Source organism: Saimiri boliviensis, chromosome 3 (assembly GCF_048565385.1).
Source record: "Saimiri boliviensis isolate mSaiBol1 chromosome 3, mSaiBol1.pri, whole genome shotgun sequence".
NCBI lineage: Eukaryota > Metazoa > Chordata > Mammalia > Primates > Cebidae > Saimiri > Saimiri boliviensis.
The window spans coordinates 79,859,577-79,872,404 of NC_133451.1; the positions used below are offsets into that span (position 1 = coordinate 79,859,577).

At 40.5% G+C, this 12,828-nt stretch overlaps 1 protein-coding gene and 1 pseudogene across 10 annotated transcripts in view; both read left to right on the plus strand.

Moving 5' to 3' along the window:
• PTPN13 (protein tyrosine phosphatase non-receptor type 13) overlaps window positions 1-12,828 on the plus strand; it is a 220,927-nt gene that overhangs the window by 63,898 nt on the left and 144,201 nt on the right. The gene's annotated exons all lie outside the window — the stretch shown is intronic.
• Window positions 5,953-7,764, plus strand: LOC120363589 (tRNA (guanine(6)-N(2))-methyltransferase THUMP3 pseudogene; annotated as a pseudogene).

Here is a 12,828-nt window from a genome sequence, read left to right on the forward strand (position 1 = left end):
ATCTGTGGTAATATCCCCTTTATCGTTTTTTATTGCATCAATTTGGTTATTCTCTCTTTTCTTTTTTATTAATCTGGCTAGTGGTCTGCCTATTTTGTTGATCTTTTCAAAAAACCAGCTCCTGGATTTATTGATTTTTTTGAAGAGTTTTTTGTGTCTCTATTTCCATCAGTTCTGCTCTGATCTTAGTTATTTCCTGTCTTCTGCTAGGTTTTGAGTTTTTTTTGATCTTGCTCCTCTAGCTCTTTCAATTTTGATGATAGGGTGTCAATTTTAGATCTCTCCTTTCTTCTCATGTGGGCACTCATTGCTATATATTTTCCTCTAGAGACTGCTTTAAATGTGTCCCAGAGAATCTGGTATGTTGTGTCTTCGTTCTCATTGGTTTTGAAGAACATCTTTATTTCTGACTTCATTTCATTGTTTATCCAGTGGACATTCAAGAGCAAGTTATTCAGTTTCCATGAAGCTGTGCGGTTCTGAGTTAGTTTCTGCATTCTGAGTTCTAACTCGATTGCACTGTGGTCTGAGAGACTGTTTGTTATGATTTCTGTTCTTTTGCATTTGCTGAGGAGTGGTTTATTGCCAATTATGTGGTCAATTTTAGAGTAGGTGTGATGTGGTGCTGAGAAGAATGTATATTCTGTGGATTTGGGGTGGAGAGTTCTGTAAATGTCTATTAGGTTTGCTTGTTCCAGGTCTGTATTCAGGTCCTGGATATCCTTGTTGATTTTCTGTCTGGTTGATCTGTCTAATATTGACAATGGGTTGTTAAAGTCTCCCACTATTATTGTGTGGGAGTCTAAGTCTCTTTGTAAGTCATTAAGAACTTGCCTTATGTATCTGGGTGCTCCTGTATTGGGTGCATATATATTTAGGATCGTTAGCTCTTCTTGTTGCAGTGATCCTTTTACCATTATGTAATGTCCTTCTTTGTCTCTTTTGATCTTTGTTGCTTTAAAGTCTATTTTATCAGAGATGAGAATTGCAACTCCTGCCTTTTTTTGCTCTCCATTTGCTTGGTAGATCTTCCTCCATCCCTTTATTTTGAGCCTTTGTGTATCCTTGCATGTAAGATGGGTTTCCTGGATACAGCACACTGATGGGTTTTGGCTTTTTATCCAATTTGCCAGTCTGTGTCTTTTGATTGGGGCATTTAGCCCATTGACATTTAGGGATAGTATTGTTATGTGTGAATTTGATACTGTCATTTTGATGCTACCTGGCTGTTTTGTTGGTTAGTTGATGCAGATTCTTGATTGTGTTGATGCTCTTTTACCATTTGGTGTGTTTTTGGAGTGGCTGGTACAGGTTGTTCCTTTATATGTGTAGAGCCTCTTTCAGGAGTTCTTGTAGGGCAGGTTTGGTGGTGATGAAATCTCTGAGTGCTTGCTTGTTCACAAAGGATTTTATTTTTCCATCACTTATGAAGCTTAGTTTGGCTGGATAGGAGATTCTGGGTTGAAAGTTCTTTTCTTTAAGGATGTTGAATATTGGCCCCCACTCTCTTCTGGCTTGTAGGGTTTCTGCTGAGAGATCTGCTGTGAGTCTAATGGGCTTCCCTTTGTGGGTAACCCGACCTTTCTCTCTGGCTGCCCTTAGCATTTTCTCTTTCGTTTCAACCCTGGTGAATCTGACGATTATGTGCCTTGGGGTTGCTCTTCTTGAGGAATATCTTTGTGGTGTTCTCTGTATTTCCTGGATTTGAATATTGGTCTGCCTTGCTAGGTTGGGGAAGTTTTCCTGGATAATATCCTGAAGAGTATTTTCCAGCTTGGATTCATTCTCTTCATCACATTCAGGTACACCTATCAGACGTAGATTAGGTCTTTTCACATAGTCCCACATTTCTTGAAGATTTTGTTCATTCCTTTTTGTTCTTTTTTCTCTGTTCTTGCCTTCTCTTTTTATTTCATTGAGTTGATCTTCGACCTCTGATATCCTTTCTTCTGCTTGGTCAATTCGGCTGTTGAAGCTTGTGCATGCTTCACGAAGTTCTCGTGTTGCGTTTTTCAGCTCCATCAATTCACTTATACTCCTCTCTATGCTGTCCATTCTCGTCAGCAGTTCGTCCAGTCTTTTTTCAAGGTTCCTCTTTTCTTTGTGTTTGGTTAGAACATGTTCTTTTAGCTCACTGTAGTTTCTTACTACTCACCTTCTGAAGTCTGATTCTGTCATTTCATCACCCTCCTTCTCCATCCAGTCTGGTTCCCTTGCTGGTGAGGAGTTGTGATCCCTTTTAGGAGGAGAGGTGTTCTGGTTTCGGGAGTTTTCATCCTTTTTACGCTGGTTTCTTCCCATTTTTGTGGGTTTATCCACCTGTTGTCTGTCTCTGTCCCAGGGAGTTGGAGCTTTATGAGTTTCCGTTGCACTACTGCCTTTTTTGATTTTTCTTTCAGGGGTGACCCGCCCAGCTAGCAGCATGCCTAACCACTGCCTGCCTGCAGGGGCTTTGCTGAGCTGCTGTGGGCTCCGCCCAGCTGCCCTGAGCCCTTTTTATATGGGCGTAGTTAGAACTGTCTTGGCAATGGTGGCCCCGCCTCTGTTACGGGGGACTCTCTCTGTTGTGGCAGGTTGCCTCGGCAACGGCGGGTTGCCTCGGCAACGGCAGCCTGCCTCCTAGTGGTGGAGAGTCTCAGTAATGGCGGAAGCCCCTCCCCCACCGAGCCGGACCGTCCCGGTTCAGCTGTGCTTGGTTTGGAGGGCTCAGCCCAGAGGGTTTCCAATTACTGTTTTTGTTTTCGTTGTTGTTGGGGGTGGAGGGGTGGGACCAACCGAGCCTGATCACCTGGCTCCCTGACTCAGAGTCTTTTCTTTTAAGTTGAACGACCCCGCGTTCCGGTCCCTTGTTGAAAAGGCGCCGGGATCTCCCGTGCTGCGACTCACGGAGTCGGCTCGAACTGCGGCGTCGGCTCCTGGCGGATTTTTTGCCTAGGAATCTCCTGGCCTGACTCGCTATTTCAGATGAGTGGGCAACTCTGCCGTCTCAGGGCTCTGCTCGCCAGCTAAGAGGGCTCCCAGATCAGTGGCTTTTGTACGGAGAACCGCAGCAACAGGGCGTGGTCACAGCAGCCGCGCGGGCGGAATCAGCCCTGCGGGGGCCAAAACAGCCGCACCGGCTGGGACTGCAACGCTGGCGACCCCTCTGCCTGGGTATCTCCTGGTCTGTGGGCAATAAGAGTTCATCTGGAAATGCGGCGTCCACTCACCCTCTGCACTTTCACTGGGAGCTGAAGTCCTGAGCTGTTCTTAGGCGGCCATCTTCCCAGCATTCTCCCACAAAAACTTTTTTTCAGTATTTTGGCTTATAATTTGGGGAGATACAGTTTTTATTGATGGTAAGCATAAAGCAGATTGGTGGAAAAGGTGAAAGTGAAAGGCAAATCAAAGAGGAAGAACATAGTAAATCAAAGGAATAAAGTGAGCAGGTTCCTCAGCATATAATAAGAAAGGAGGGAGGAATGAAAGGAACTGCTACAACTTCTGTGCTGCTTGAATCGGGTGGCCAAGCAGGCTTGCTGAAGAAGACAGCAAGAGATCTGCTTCCCTCTGTCCACATTGTCCAATCACTTAAGCCTTGTTACTTTTAATAATAACCAATTTGGTTTTACTAATATAGATTGTCTATATATCACTTGTTTCATTACTGTTTTGTTGCCAAGTAGCATAGGTCTGGAACCTTAAGAGTCTTGCAAGTACATAACAAACACAATTACTTAATTGATCAGAAGCCATACCAAGATTCCAGTGGTTGTGGTTTGGCCAAGCAGCTTGCATGTGTTTAGTCATTTTAAAAAGAAAATGTGTGTGTTTGTGTGGCTAATGTCGTCATTAAGAAATAAAAATAGGCCGGGCGCGGTGGCTCAAGCCTATAATCCCAGCACTTTGGGAGGCCGAGGCAGGTGGATCACGAGGTCAAGAGATCGAGACCATCCTGGTCAACATGGTGAAACCCCGTCTCTACTAAAGGTGCAAAAAATTAGCTGGGCATGGTGGTGCGTGCCTGTAATCCCAGCTACTCAGGAGGCTGAGGCAGGAGAATTGCCTGAACCCCGAAGGCGGAGGTTGCAATGAGCCGAGATCGCGCCATTGCACTCCAGCCTGGGTAACAAGAGTGAAACTCCATCTCAAAAAAAAATAAATAAATAAAAATAAAAATATCTTTGATTTCCTATTCTTAAAACAGATCAATTTGGAGTAACAAGTTTGCTTGAGTTCATGTTGTTAGAATATTGCAACTTGTATTACAAATAAAAATTTCTAAAACTGTATGCTGATACTGTCCTGATTATATGCATTCGAAAAAAAGTCTTCATTTAATAAGTCATGTTTTACCTAAAATAATGAGTATGTATAGTAAAGCACCAATTTGACAAATGTAGTTACTCAATAAGCACTAATTGGTTTGATCCTCAAATCTTAAAGCAATTGTTCTAAATTGAGGATCTATGCTAACTAGGAATGCCATGTAGTAAATAATAAACAGAATACTTATAAAAAGGATATTTCCCAAGGAATTTTAATTAAAGAACAAATTGATATTTTAGGATACTTTGTACTTTAAATAATTTGTATTTCTAACATTATTTCTTTTTTTTTTTTTGGAGACGGAGTTTCTCTCTTGTTACCCAGGCTGGAGTGCAATGGCGCGATCTCGGCCCACCGCACCCTCCGCCTCCTGGGTTCAAGCAATTCTCCTGCCTCAGTCTCCTGAGTAGCTGGTACTACAGGCGTGCACCACCATGGTCGGCTAATTTTTTTGTATTTTTAGTAGAGACAGGGTTTCACCATGTTGACCAGGATGGTCTCGATCTCTTGACCTCGTGATGCACCCGCCTCGGCCTCCCAAAGGGCTGGGATTATAGGCATGAGCCACTGTGTCCGGCTTCTAACATTATTTCTAAGTAAAAGATGCCAAAATAAATTTCCAAAGATCTAGAATAGAACAGTTTGAGAATTAGGTCTATTCTAAAACTACAGTGCTTGTCATGGATAATACACTGTTTGTATTCTATGGGAGGGAAGTGCTAAGTAGGTGATTGAGGACAAATTTGAGTGGTGACTTTTCTTAGATGTATAGTCTATGTCTGGTATCTTTGAGAAAAAGTTTTAAATAATAGTGGTCACCACTTTTATATGGCACTTACTGCTATATGCCAGGAACTTCCTTAAGTCTCTGGTTTTTTGTTTTTGTTTCTGTTTTTTCATTAATCCTCACTATTGCCTTATCTATGATGTGACAATGATTTTTGTAAATAAAGAAATTTAGGCACAGAGGGGCTAAATAACTTACTGCAGATCACTGTATAAACCATAAATATCAAACCTGGGATTTGAACCCAGGGATTCTGGCTTACACTGTATTGTCTCTCAATAATGAGACTACATACCAAATTACTGAAGTCAGCTACTATAAAAAGAATTAAATGAAACTGACAGTTTCTCTATTATTGAACTGGCATTGTTGTCTGGGGTAAATGCCCAAGGTTCATAGCCTTGTGCCAAGAAGATTAAGGACATGGACACACATAAGGAATGAGTTTGGGAGCAGAGGTTTAATAGGCAAAAGAAAGAGGAAGGAGGGGCCGGGCACCATGGCTTAAGCCTGTAATCCCAGCACTTTGGGAGGCCGAGGTGGGTGGATCATGAGGTCAAGAGATTGAGACCATCCTGGTCAACATGGTGAAACCCCGTCTCTACTAAAAATACAAAAAAATTAGCTGGGCGTGGTGGCACGTGCCTGTAATCCCAGCTACTCAGGAGGCTGAAGCAGGAGAATTGCCTGAACCCAGGAGGCGGAGGTTGCGGTAAGCCGAGATCGCACCATTGCACTCCAGCCTGGGTAACAAGAGCGAAACTCTGTCTCAAAAAAAAAAAGCCGGGCGCGGTGGCTCAAGCCTGTAATCCCAGCACTTTGGGAGGCTGAGGCGGGTGGATCACGAGGTCAAGAGATCGAGACCATCCTGGTCAACATGGTGAAACCCCGTCTCTACTAAAAATACAAAAAAAAAAACTAGCTGGGCGTGGTGGCGCGTGCCTGTAATCCCAGCTACTCAGGAGGCTGAGGCAGGAGAATTGCCTGAGCCCAGGAGGCGGAGGTTGCGGTGAGCCGAGATCGCGCCATTGCACTCCAGCCTGGGTAACAAGAGCGAAACTCCGTCTCAAAAAAAAAAAAAAAAAAAAAAAAAAAAGAAAAAGAAAAAAGGAGCGTGACCTGAGCGCGAGAGGCCAATGGAGTGCGGGAGCTGAAAGAGTCTTCGCAGACAGCCGAGACGGGGGTTTCACCATGTTGCCCAGGCTGGTCTTGAACTCCTGACCTCAGGCGATCCAGCTACCTCAAAGTGTCAGGATTACAGGGACAGTACTGCTTTTAAAGGGACAGTACTGCTTTTAAAGGGACAGTGTTAGGAACCTCAGAAGCACAGCCAACATGTGTGACATTGAAGAAGCCACTAACCAACTCCTAGATGTGAACCTTCATGAGAACCAGAGGTTCATTGTCTGAGATCAGTCGATAACTTATTTGTGGTGGTTCAGGAGTTCCAAGATTACCAGTTCAAAAAAACAAAGGAAGAAGTTCTAAAGGATTTTGAAGACTTGGCTGGAAAACTTCCATGGTCAAACCCCTTAAAAGTGTGGAAAATTAATGACAGTTTTAAAAAGAAAAAAGCAAAGCGCAAAAAGATAAATCAGAATTCAAGTAAAGGGAAGATTAATAATGGACAAGAAGTCAAAATCGATCAGAGAAATGATAAAAAAGACTTCACTAGCCATGCTTTAGATTCTCATATCTTAGATTATTATGAAAATCCAGCCATCAGAGAGGAGGTATCAACATTAGTAGGTGATGATTTGGCATCTTGCAAAGATGAGACTGATGAAAGCTCAAAAGAAGAAACTGAACCTCAAGTGCTAAAGTTTAGAGTCACATGCAACAGGGCAGGAGATAAACATTGCTTTACTTCAAATGAGGCTGCAAGAGATTTTGGGGGTGCTGTTCAAGATTATTTTAAGTGGAAGGCCGACATGACCAACTTTGATGTGGAGGTTCTTTTGAACATCCATGATAATGAAGTCATTGTGGGGATTGCATTGACTGAAGAGAGTCTCCACCGAAGAAATATCACACATTTTGGACCTACAACTCTTAGATCAACTCTTGCCTATGGGATGCTCAGGCTCTGTGATCCTCTGCCTTATGATATAATAGTCGATCCAATGTGTGGAACAGGGGCAATACCAATAGAGGGGGCTACTGAATGGTCTGACTGTTTCCACATTGCTGGTGATAATAACCCACTGGCAGTGAATAGGGCAGCAAATAACATCGCATCTTTATTGACCAAGAGCCAAATTAAAGAAGGCAAACCATCCTGGGGCTTGCCCATAGATGCTGTTCAGTGGGATATCTGCAATCTGCCATTGAGAACTGGCTCTGTGGATATTATTGTAACAGATTTGCCATTTGGAAAAAGGATAGGATCCAAGAAGAGAAACTGGAACCTTTATCCAGCTTGCCTACGGGAGATGAGCCGTGTCTGCACACCTACCACAGGCCGAGCTGTACTACTCACTCAAGACACAAAGTGCTTTACCAAGGCATTATCTGGAATGCGACATGTATGGCGAAAGGTGGATACAGTCTGGGTGAACATTGGTGGTCTTCGTGCTGCAGTTTATGTTCTGTTACGTACACCTGAAGCTTTTGTTCATCCTTCAGAACAAGATGGAGAAAGAGGAACTCTTTGGTAATGCAAAGAATGAAGATGACTAGTAGTACTTGTAGTTCCCACCACTGGAAATGTTAGCATAAAGAACTTAGAGAGAAAAATAGTATCAACAAAAGTGCAGTCTGCACTCTTTAATAAAACCTGTTCAAGGCAAAAAAAAAAAAAAAAAAAAAACAGAAAAAAAAAAGAGGAAGGAGAACTGCTCTCTCTCTCTCTCTTCTGTCTCTCCCGCTCTCCCTGGAAGGGAACTTAAAAAGGTTGTGTACCTGTGGTATAGATTTAAAATGGGAAACAAATTCATTTTTTGCAAATATTTCACTTAGATGATTATAATGGCATTGTACTTGATATTTAAGGAAATTATGATTTGTATTTTTAAGCCACTTTTTTTCTGGAAGAAATATGTGGAAACAAGATTACAAAAACATTTTCTTTTTTTCTAGAGAGAGAGAAGAGAAAGAGACTCCTGAATGGGAATTCCAGCCTGGAATGGGAGTGCACCAAATTTTATAGGCAGGCTTGAGGAGGTGGTATCTGATTTACATAGGGCCCACAGATTGGCAGGACCAGGTGTGATGTTTATTTACATAGTACATAGGGAAGGCTGGCCACCCCACCCTAATCTTTTTATGCAAATGGGCTTTCCATGTGACTGGCACCATGTTGTCTGCACCTTGCTGTACAGGTGGCTGGCAAAGAGAAGTGAAGATGGAGCCGCCATTTTGAATATGCCTAGTCCCAGGAAACCTTTTCCTGTTGGTACAGCTGCCAGTATTCACTAGCGCAAGCTTCCAACTTGCTTGTCTGTCTGCAGCTCAGTTTTACAGGCTACTCTTTGTTAGAAAGGGAGATGATTTCGGTGCAGCTTTTCATTAAAGAAAAACCTCACCGAGGACTTCCGTATCCTATCTGCCTAAATAATTCCTTTTTAACTCCTATATATGTATCTTTCTAAATCTTCTAGGTGAGTTTAGGGATTCGGATGATTAGCAAGGTCTGGGACCAACTACTACCAGAATATAAATTCTTGAGAACCAAGGGCTTATAGGAGTTTATTAAATGATGTTGCATGATTAGTTATACCAAGAAAATTTACATGTAAAATGTATTTACATGTAAAATGTAAATACATTTTACATGTAATGTAAAAGTTTACATGTAAAATGTAAAATTTGCATGTAAAATGTACTTAAAAAGAGAATATGATCATCAGTTTACATTATTGTAGATATCGATTTCAATTATTTACACAATTTTATTTTCAATAAGGGGTTGCTATTCTATTCTGTATGGTATTAGAGAAACAAAAGTTTTTTGTTGTTGTTTTTTGTTTTTTTAGTATTAACAGAACTTTTGAAGAATTTATACAGCTTTATTTTGTAATCAACTTCAAACATATGCTACAATTTCCAGTGGACCTTAAATAATGTATCATAAACCTTACTATCAAGAAAATGTTAAGATGTAGGGGGACTATTCTAACCATTCATTTTATGTTTGTGCTTTGTTATATTAGATGTTTGATAAATTGTTATGAACATGTGAACTGAATTTTTGAGAGAATTCCATATTACAGAGGGACTTTATCAAATCTTTCAGAGTTTAGAACAGTGGCCTCTGCATACATTTTTGCCAGACACCCTAATAGAACATATAAAATAGAAAGAGTACAACTTCTTGTGCTTGAATAGGTAAAGGGATTTTTTCAGATCAAAATGATGTCGTTGTTCTAAGTCTCAAAATGATTTTCTGATACTTTTGATTAGTGTTTCCTTACCATGTTTGTTGTCTAGCTAAAGTTATTTCCCTAATTTTTAATACTATAAGTGGAAGATGAAAAATAAATTAAGGGGACAATCTAAAGAAAATGGCAAGAACCCTCAGGGAAAAAAAATGGATGAACATAAAATGATCTCAGTTTAAAAGAACATTGAAAAGAAGCTCTAAGATGTTTCTCTGCAAATCAAATTTTTGCTTATCCTTAACCTTGCCTCTAGCTGCTTGAAATTCCGTTTAAGCAATTTTTCTGTGGAATGTTGATAAAATCTGTAACTATAACCATTTGACTACTGAAATCAATTCATTTCAGATTTACTTTTTCATAATGATAGCATTCTTGAATGCAGTCAGCATACAATTAAAACAGTACATGGACATACAATCTTCTAGAATCTCATTTTTAAATATTCTTTTGTTAGCTTTTTTGTTTGTTTGTTTTTTTGAGACAGAATTTCGCTCTTGTTACCCAGGCTGGAGTGCAATGGCGCGATCTCGGCCCACCGCAACCTCCGCCTCCTGGGTTCAGGCAATTCTCCTGCCTCAGCCTCCTGAGTAGCTGGGATTACAGGCACGCGCCACCATGCCCAGCTAATTTTTTGTATTTTTAGTAGAGACGGGGTTTCACCATGTTGACCAGGATGGTCTCGATCTCTTGACCTTGTGATCCACCCGCCTCGGCCTCCCAAAGTGCTGAGATTACAGGCTTGAGCCACCGCGCCCGGCCTTTGTTAGCATTTTTTAAGGGATTTTAAATACATTGGCTTTAAATTTCCTCCTTTTAGTTAGTTAGACAAGATGAGTGAATTAAAGGCTGATTCTAGCCACAACTCTAAATTAGTTCCCCTCACTTGCAGGTTTGCATAACCCTTTAAAATTATTTACAAATATTTTCTGTAGTTTGACTATGTTTTTTCAAGAATCCATACTTAAATGTCATGTGTGTGTTTAGGGAATTTGACAGCAATGTGGTTTGTTGTCACAGTTGCTTTAACTTTATTACAAGCCATTTAAAACACATTTGAAAATATTTTTGTAATTTCTCATTTCTATGTGCATGTGTGGATTTTTGTTTTGTTTTGTTTTTTGAGGTAGAGTCTTGCTCTATCACCTAGGCTGGAGTTCAGTGGCCTGATCTTGGCTCCCTGCAACCTCTGCCTCTTGGATTCAAGTGATTCTCCTGCCTCAGCCTCTCAAGTAGCTGGGACTACAGGTGCCTGCCACCATGCCCAGCTAATTTTGGTTTGTTTGGGTTTTTTTAGTAGAGATGGGGTTTCTCTGTGTTGGCCAGGCTAGTCTTGAGCTCCTGACCTCAGGTGATCTGCCCACCTCAGCCTCCCAAAGTGCTGGGATTACAGGCGTGAGCCACTACACCCAACCTGTGTATATATTTTTTTTTTTTTAACAAGCAAAAGTATGAGCCTCCTTGGTAATTCTGTTTCTTACTGCTCTTCATCATTTCTCTGCCCAAAATTCTTGCTGTTTCTTGTACAAACTTAGTAATTTCCTGACCACATGCCTTTGCTTTGGCCACTTCTTGTTTTTAGAATCCTAACGTTAGCCATGGTCAAGTCTTACCTGTCTTAAAGAGCCACATATAAAAAAGGAAATTAATTCTTTATTGTAGTTGAAGTAACTTTGCTGTCCTCCAAACTCTTTTTTGTATTACCTTTTTTTCTTAGATACCTAATACTTTCTATCTTGTATTTATTTATGTACATATTATCTCACCAGTAATACTTTAGACTCTATTAGCAAATGACCTGTAGTGTTGGGAAAAAGATGTTAATATGTATAGTGCTTAAAATAATGATATACTTTAGATGTTCAATAAAAGCAAACAAAAACATATTGTATAAAAGTTGAAATATATAATCATTACACATTGTATACATGTACCAGAACATTATACTGTACCCTATAAATAAGTGTGATTATGTGTCAATTAAAAACAAAATATGACTTAATAAAAAAAGAGAAATATATATAGTTCTTAACAGAGTAATAATTGGTTTACTGACCTTGGTTCTGCTGGTAAGTGAATAAATCTCTTCATTTCAGAGTGATAAGGAATTATGAATTGCTTTCACCTTCAGCAGTTTCTAATTGGTGCTACCATGCTGAGAAGGAGAGAGGGTCAGTCTGTAGCCAGGAATGAAGAGGAGGAATGCAGTAAGCCCTTTTCTGGTCTAGGTGGATACCAGAATGATAGGACAGGGCATAACATTTAGGCTTCTAGGTGGCATTCAGACCTCTGTGTTAGCTGTGATCTGCAATCATTTATAAAATTTGAAATGGTAACAGTTACACCCAAAATCATAATTTTGCCTCCAAAAGAAAGACAATCAGGAATTAGCCATGACAGAATCTCAGCTTCCTAACTTAGCTTCAGGACTTAGGTACTGGAGAACTGGACAGAAAGTCTAGTAAGTAGAATTAATTAACATAGTGGGGTGGAGATTGGCAGTAATGAGTAAAAGAAGTGTTAGAGGGATGTTACAGTACTATACTTGCATCAGTGCCCAAAAGAAGAGGGAGAACCTGGGAAAAAAGACTGAGAAGGAGCAGTCTTCATGTTGGAATAACCCAGGGCTCAATCCTTGGTCTTACTTTCTTTTTTATCTTAACTCTTTTTTGTTGTTGTTTGGTGACCTCATTAAGTCACAAGGCTTTAAATACCATTTAGTAGGCTAGTGACTCCAAAAATACATATGCAGTTCTGATCTTTATCCCACATTTCAGATCCGGTTGCCTACTCGACATCCCCATTTGAAGATATAACCGATATCTTAAATGTAATAGGTCCCAAAGTTCTAATTCCTGCCACCACCTCCTAACCCCCACCTCAGCAGCCTGCAGTATTTTAGACAATCTCAGTTGATGGCATTTTGTCATTCCAATTAGTCAGATCAAAACTTTGATGCCATCCAGAGTCCTCTTTTTGCGTCACTCATAAGTCCAGCCTGTCAGGAAATTCTGTTGTCACTACCTCTAAAATATCTTCTGTTTCCAGCAAGTTCTCACAACCTCTACTGCTAACACTGTGGTTATAGGCGGTCATCATCTTTACTGCATGGTCTTCCTAATTGGTCTCCTAGTGTTTGTTCCCCTTAGTTGATAATTTGACTGAAATTGATTTTAGATTGTTTTGCAATGTCTGTAATGTGAAATCTCACAGTTTTGAATAGTATCTTTTGGTAAGGGAAAGATTGTTCTTTCCCTTGTCTGTTCTTTTCTAGCTAGAGTGTGTGTTGTCTATGTATGAAAAAACTAAGAGGTGGCTTTTAACAGAAAACTTGTATAGTGACTATAAAATGCGACA